This window comes from Aegilops tauschii, chromosome 4 (assembly GCF_002575655.3).
Source record: "Aegilops tauschii subsp. strangulata cultivar AL8/78 chromosome 4, Aet v6.0, whole genome shotgun sequence".
NCBI lineage: Eukaryota > Viridiplantae > Streptophyta > Magnoliopsida > Poales > Poaceae > Aegilops > Aegilops tauschii.
This window is the reverse complement of record NC_053038.3, coordinates 345,598,974-345,605,353: the sequence shown is the minus strand read 5'-3', so window position 1 is coordinate 345,605,353 and position 6,380 is coordinate 345,598,974.

Sequence of the window (6,380 nt, the reverse complement as noted above, 5' to 3'; positions counted from 1 at the left end):
AATGCTTTGTTCCGATTCCCTATTAAAAGGAGGCCTTCATATCCCATAGTTTCCATATGGACCCCGCTACCACGGGAGGGTAGGACAAAAGATGTCATGCAAGTTCTTTTAATAAAGCACGTATGACTATTTATGGAATACATGCCTACATTATATTGATGAACTGGAGCTAGTGCCATATCGACCTAGGTTATAACTGTCACATGAGGAATATCACCCAACAAGTCACCGATCCAATGCCTACGAATTTATTTATATTGATCTTGCTGCGTTACTATTGCTATCATCAGTATTACACTTGCTACAAATTACTGTTATCGCTGTTACCGTTACCGTTACTGCTGTCACTACTATCAAAACTACCAAACTACTTTGCTACTGATCACTTTGCTGCAGATAATTAATCTCCAAGTGTGGTTGAATTGACAACTCAACTGCTAATACCTTCAAATATTCTTTGGCTCCCCTTGTGTCGAATCTATAAATCTGGGTTGAATACTCTACCCTGGAAAATTGTTGCGATCCCCTATACTTGTGGGTTATCAGGGGACTATCTCTACATAGATAGATCTTGTCTACATCATGTCATCGTTCTTATTGCATTACTCCGTTTTTCCATGAACTTAATACACTAGATGCATGCTGGATAGCGGTCGATGTGTGGAGTAATAGTAGTAGATGCAGGCAGGAGTCGGTCTGCTAATCTTGGACGTGATGCCTATGTACTAATCATTGCCTGGATATCGTCATTATTATTTGAGGTTCTATCAATTGCCCAACAGTAATTTGTTTACCCACCGTTTGCTATCTTTCTCGAGAGAAGCCACTAGCGAAATCTACGGCCCCCGGGTCTTCTTTCTCATATATTTGCTTTGCGATCTATTTTATTTGCATTTTTTATTCAGATCTATTAAACCAAAAATACAAAAATACTTTGCTGCACTTTATTTTATTTGCGATCTATTTATTCAATCTATCACAACTTTCTCCCGTCATCACGCAATTTCTGGCGCCGTTACCCGAAAGGGATTGACAACCCCTTTAGCACGTCGGGTTGCGAGGTGTTGTTATTTGTGTGCATGGGCTGTTTACGTTGTGTTGCTTGGTTCTCCTACTGGTTCGATAACCTTGGGTTCATATCTGAGGGAAATACCTACCGCCGCTATGCTGCATCATCCCTTCCTCTTTGGAGAAATACCGACATAGCTTCATGCGACATCAAAAGGAATTTCTGGCGCCATTGCCGGGGAGGATCTTCAACATATACCAGGTTCCTAATCGCAAATCTAATATCCTCGCAATTTACATTATTTGCCATTTGCCTCTCGTTTTCCTCTCCCCCACTTCACAAAAATTTGCCATTTTATTCGCCTCTCTTTTTCCGATTGCCGTTTTCTTGCCAGATCTATTGTTTGCTTGCAATCATGAGTGATTTCGGTATGGCACCAACAGATGATGGCCTGACTTCTAAGACTGGACGTACATGCAATCTGGATGCTAAAACTTTTATCCTGGGGCAAGGGAACACTATGGGGAAAGAACGTATCCAAGAATTTTTCAATTGTGTTGGAAATCTGAGTCTTGATGATGCTCATATACTTAAAAGTACTAGATCTTATGCGGATGCTATTTCAGCACTAGTTCTGAAACTTGAAAGTAAATTTATCCGCACTCATCCTACTTTGCAAAGATTATTTTTTGAGCTTCCCGAGATAAAGAATCCTAGGGCTAAAACTTAGCCACTCTCGTTCTTATGAATGAGTTTGACTACATAATACGGGAAGCTAGGGAAATCTTTGATTTTTATGGTATGAATCATAAAAACCCGTGATAGATGAAATTCTTTACAATAGTGATTATGCATTAAGGCATTTGCTTGGGGATAATAAGATCTTTGATGAGAATCTTAAAAAGGAAGTCCCCATTCTAGATATAATCCAACAAGTTTTCAATAACGTTAATCAACATCACTATTGGATTGTTGCGAGAAATCAAAGGGGTTATGATGAAAACCAACTAAGGAATGCTAAAGTTTCCATGGATAATATGTTTTATGTTGTGTTTACAAAACCCCATGATGAAAAAACCTCTAAGAAAATTAAGAAGAAGAAGGATGACAAAATTAGATCCTTGCTTTATGCCTAGCTAAGGGCGTAAAACTATAGCGCTTGTTGGGAGGCAACCCAATGAATCAAATTTATTTTTGCTTTTTGCTTTCTGTTTTTGTGTGTTTGCACAATTATGCTACTGGTATGATTGTGTTTTTTGTTTTTTAATTAGTGTTTGTTCATGGAAAAGCCTTTAGGATCTTCTTGGGTGATAGTTGTTTGATCTTGCTGAAAAAGACAAAAACTTTGCGCTCACGAAAATAATTTTCATAAATCACAGAAAAGAGATTTTTCCCTGATTCGTTTTACAGAAGATTACTATACAAATTACCTTGGTCTTCCTAATTTGGTAGAATTTTTGGAGTTCCAGAAGTATTCGCAAAAGTCAGATTCTACAGACTGTTCTGTTTTGAGAGATTCTGTTTTCTTTGTGTTGTGTGCTTATTTTGATGGCTCTAAGGTTTTCTTTGATGAGTTTTTTCCATAGAAAAGTTGGAATACAGTAGATATAATACAAAAAATATATTAATTGGTTTGATACAACACTTATAGTAGTGGTTTGCTTTCTTATACTAACGGATCTCACGAAGGTTTTGTTGAGTTTTGTGTGATTGAAGTTTTCAAGTTTTGGGTTATCTTACTATGGATAAAAGAAGGATAGAAGAGCCTAAGCTTGGGGATGCCCCAATATCCCAAGCTATTATCCAAGAATGAGCAACCAACTATGCTTGGGGATGCCCCCGAGTGGCATCCCCTCTTTCTTCTAACAACTATCGGTATTTTACTCGAAGCTATATTTTTATTCGTCACATGATATGTGTTTTGCTTGGAGCATCTTGTATGATATGAGTCTTTTCTTGTTTTATTTTTTAAGTCATCAATCCTTGCTGGACACACCTATTTGAGAGAGCCAAAATTATCTCATGACTTGATAGAATTGCTCTCTGTTCTTCACTTAAATCTTTTATGAGCTAGGACTTGCTCTAGTGATTCGCTTATATCTTTTTGAGCACTGTGTGCTTAGTATTTTTGAAGAAATTCTCTCTTGCTTCACTTAAATTATTTTGAGAGAAATAAAAAAAATTATGCTCATGATCTTCACTTATATTTGTTTGAGCATATGAAAAGCAACACATGAAAATTAGTCCCAAAGTGATAGATATCCAAGAAGGATAAGTAAAAAAATTCATGAAGATCATTGGACAAAATAAAATTGATTTTTAGTATTAGTTTTGGGATATGATGATGTGATATGTGAGTTGTGTTGATGAGTAATTATGCTTTAGTAAGAATATTGTTGTTAAGGTTTGTGATTCCCTATGCAAGTATGAAAGTCAATAGTGATGCGATGAAATTATATCCTACTTGTGGTGCATCATTCGGTCTTAATTATGCTTAATGCTTGCTTAGGAGATTATTCGTTTCTTGGTTGGTCGCTTCTCAATCTTTTGCTAGCCTTCATTTTGCACCAAGTATAACCTCTACTTGTGCATCGAAAATCCTTTAAACCAGTTTTGCCACATGAGTCCACTATATCTACCTATATACGATATTCTTCTGCCGTTCTAAACAAATTTGCATGTGCCATCTCTGATTTTCAAAATAAACTTCTCTTTTGTGTGTTTGTTTAGCTCACGGAACGATAACGGGTGGCTAATATTTTCCATGCTGAATGTGTTATTCTCACGATGAGTGTTTATTCACTTGTCATTGCACGAGAGTAAGGCAAAGGTTTTAGGGATGCCCGGTCCCGAAATGCAAAAATGAATTTACTTTATGTTGTCAAATAATAAATTCCTTGGAAAGTATTGGTATGGAGGGCAACTGTGGATACGGCTAGCCATGGAAAGTGAAAGAATGGTGGAAAAAGGAATAAACTTTATTTTCTGTTTGGGAACCGCCTATGGCATATCTAGCATGGAAAGTGTTCAGAACTCTAAGTCATTTTCGTTGGTGGGATGGACACACCTCCCACATTTTTTTATCTCTAATTTTTTCTCTTTGAGCTCTGGCACCTCTACAGATCCCTACTTCCCTCTGCGAAGGGCCTTTCTTTTACTTTATGCAATTTTTATTTTTGAATTTGAGTCTCCATCTTCTCTTACAAAAGCACCAACTAAGAGCCAATATGATCGTACTTAAGTATTGGGTGTAGCTAATATTCGAGTGTGTTTCATGAATGGATCAATGTTTGAGCATGATGGGATAGGGATAACTTATTTTAGCGTTGATATTTTGAAAGACATGATTGCTTTGTTGATATGCTTGAGTATCTAAATTATTATGTCAAAACTAGACTATTGCTTTGAATCACATACAAGTCCAAATGTCCATGCTACAAAGAAGAGAATATGATATGACATGATAAACAGCACTCCACATAAAAAATTCTGTTTTTATCACCTACCTACTCGAGGACGAGCAGGAGTTAAGCTTGGGGATAATGATACGTCTCCAACGTATCTATAATTTTTTATTGTTCCATGTTGTTTTATTATCAATCCTGGATGTTTTATAATCATTTTATAGTTTATTTATATCATTTTTTGGTACTAACCTATTGACATAGTGCCAAGTGCCAGTTGCTGTTTTTTCCATGTTCTTTACATCGCAGGAAATCAATATCAAACGGAGTCCAAATGCCATGAAACTTCACGGAGATTTTTTATGGACCAGAAGGAAGATGTTGGGCCCTGGTGGGTTGTGCCCACCTCGGGTCCCCCCGGACCGCCTCTTTGCTCTATAAATACCCCAAAAATCCCAGAACCATAGGGGAGTCGACGAAATATTCATCCAGCCGCCGCAGAGTCCAGAACCACCAGATACAATCTAGACACCATCTCGGATGGGGTTCACCACCTCCATTGGTGCCTCTCCGATGATGGGTGAGTAGTTCTTTGTAGACCTCCGGGTCTGTAGTTAGTAGCTAGATGGCTTCCTCTCTCTCGCTGAATTCTCAATACAATGGTCTCTTGGAGATCCATATGATGTAACTCTTTTTGCGGTGTGTTTGTTGCGATCTGATGAACTTTGAGTTTATGATCAGTCATATCTTTTTATATCCATATGAAAGTTATTTGAGTTTCTTTGATCTCTTATATGCATGATCTCTTATAGCCTCGTATTTCTTCTCCGATATTTGGGTTTTGTTTGGCCAACTTAATCTATTTATCTTGCAATGGGAAGAGGTGCCCAGTAGTGGGTTCGATCTTACGGTGCTTGATCCCAGTGACAGAAAGTGAAACAACATGTATGTATCGTTGCTACTAAGGATAAAACGATGGGGTCTATCTCTACATAGATAGATCTTGTCTACATCATGTCATCATTCTTATTGCATTACTCCGTTTTCCATGAACTTAATACACTATATGCATGCTGGATAGCGGTCGATTTGTGGAGTAATAGTAGTAGATGCAGGCAGGAGTCGGTCTACTAATCTTGGACGTGATGCCTATTAATGATCATTGCCTGGATATCATCATAATTATTTGAGGTTCTATCAATTGCCCAACAGTAATTTGTTTACCCACCGTTTGCTATCTTTCTCGAGAGAAGCCACTAGTGAAATCTACGGCCCCGGGGTATTCTTTCTCATATATTTGCTTTGTGATCTATTTTATTTGCACTTTTTTTATTCAGATCTATTAAACCAAAAATACAAAAATACTTTGCTGCACTTTATTTTATTTGTGATCTATTTATTCAATCTATCACAACTTTCTCCCGTCATCACGCAATTTCTGGCGCCGTTACCCGAAAGGGATTGACAACCCCTTTAACACGTGGGTTGCGAGGTGTTGTTATTTGTGTGCAAGGGATGTTTATGTTGTGTTGCTTGGTTCTCCTACTGGTTCGATAACCTTGGTTATTTGTGTGTAGGGGCTGTTTATGTTGTGTTGCTTGGTTCTCCTACTGGTTCGATAACCTTGGTTTCATATCTGAGGGAAATACCTACCGCCGCTGTGCTGCATCATCCCTTCCTCTTTGGGGAAATACCGACGTAGCTTCAAGCGACATCAAATATGTAGGAGCCAATATGGGCATCTAGGTTCCACTATTGGTTATTGACCGGAGAGGTGTCTCAGTCATGTCTACATAGTTCTCGAACCCGTAGGGTCCGCACGCTTAACCTTCAATGACGATATAGTATTATATGAGTTATGTGATTTGGTGACCGAATATTGTTCGGAGTCTCGGATGAGATCACAGACATGACGAGGAGTCTCAATGTAGCGACCCGACCTCAGACGGTCAAGTCTCTGTGCTTAA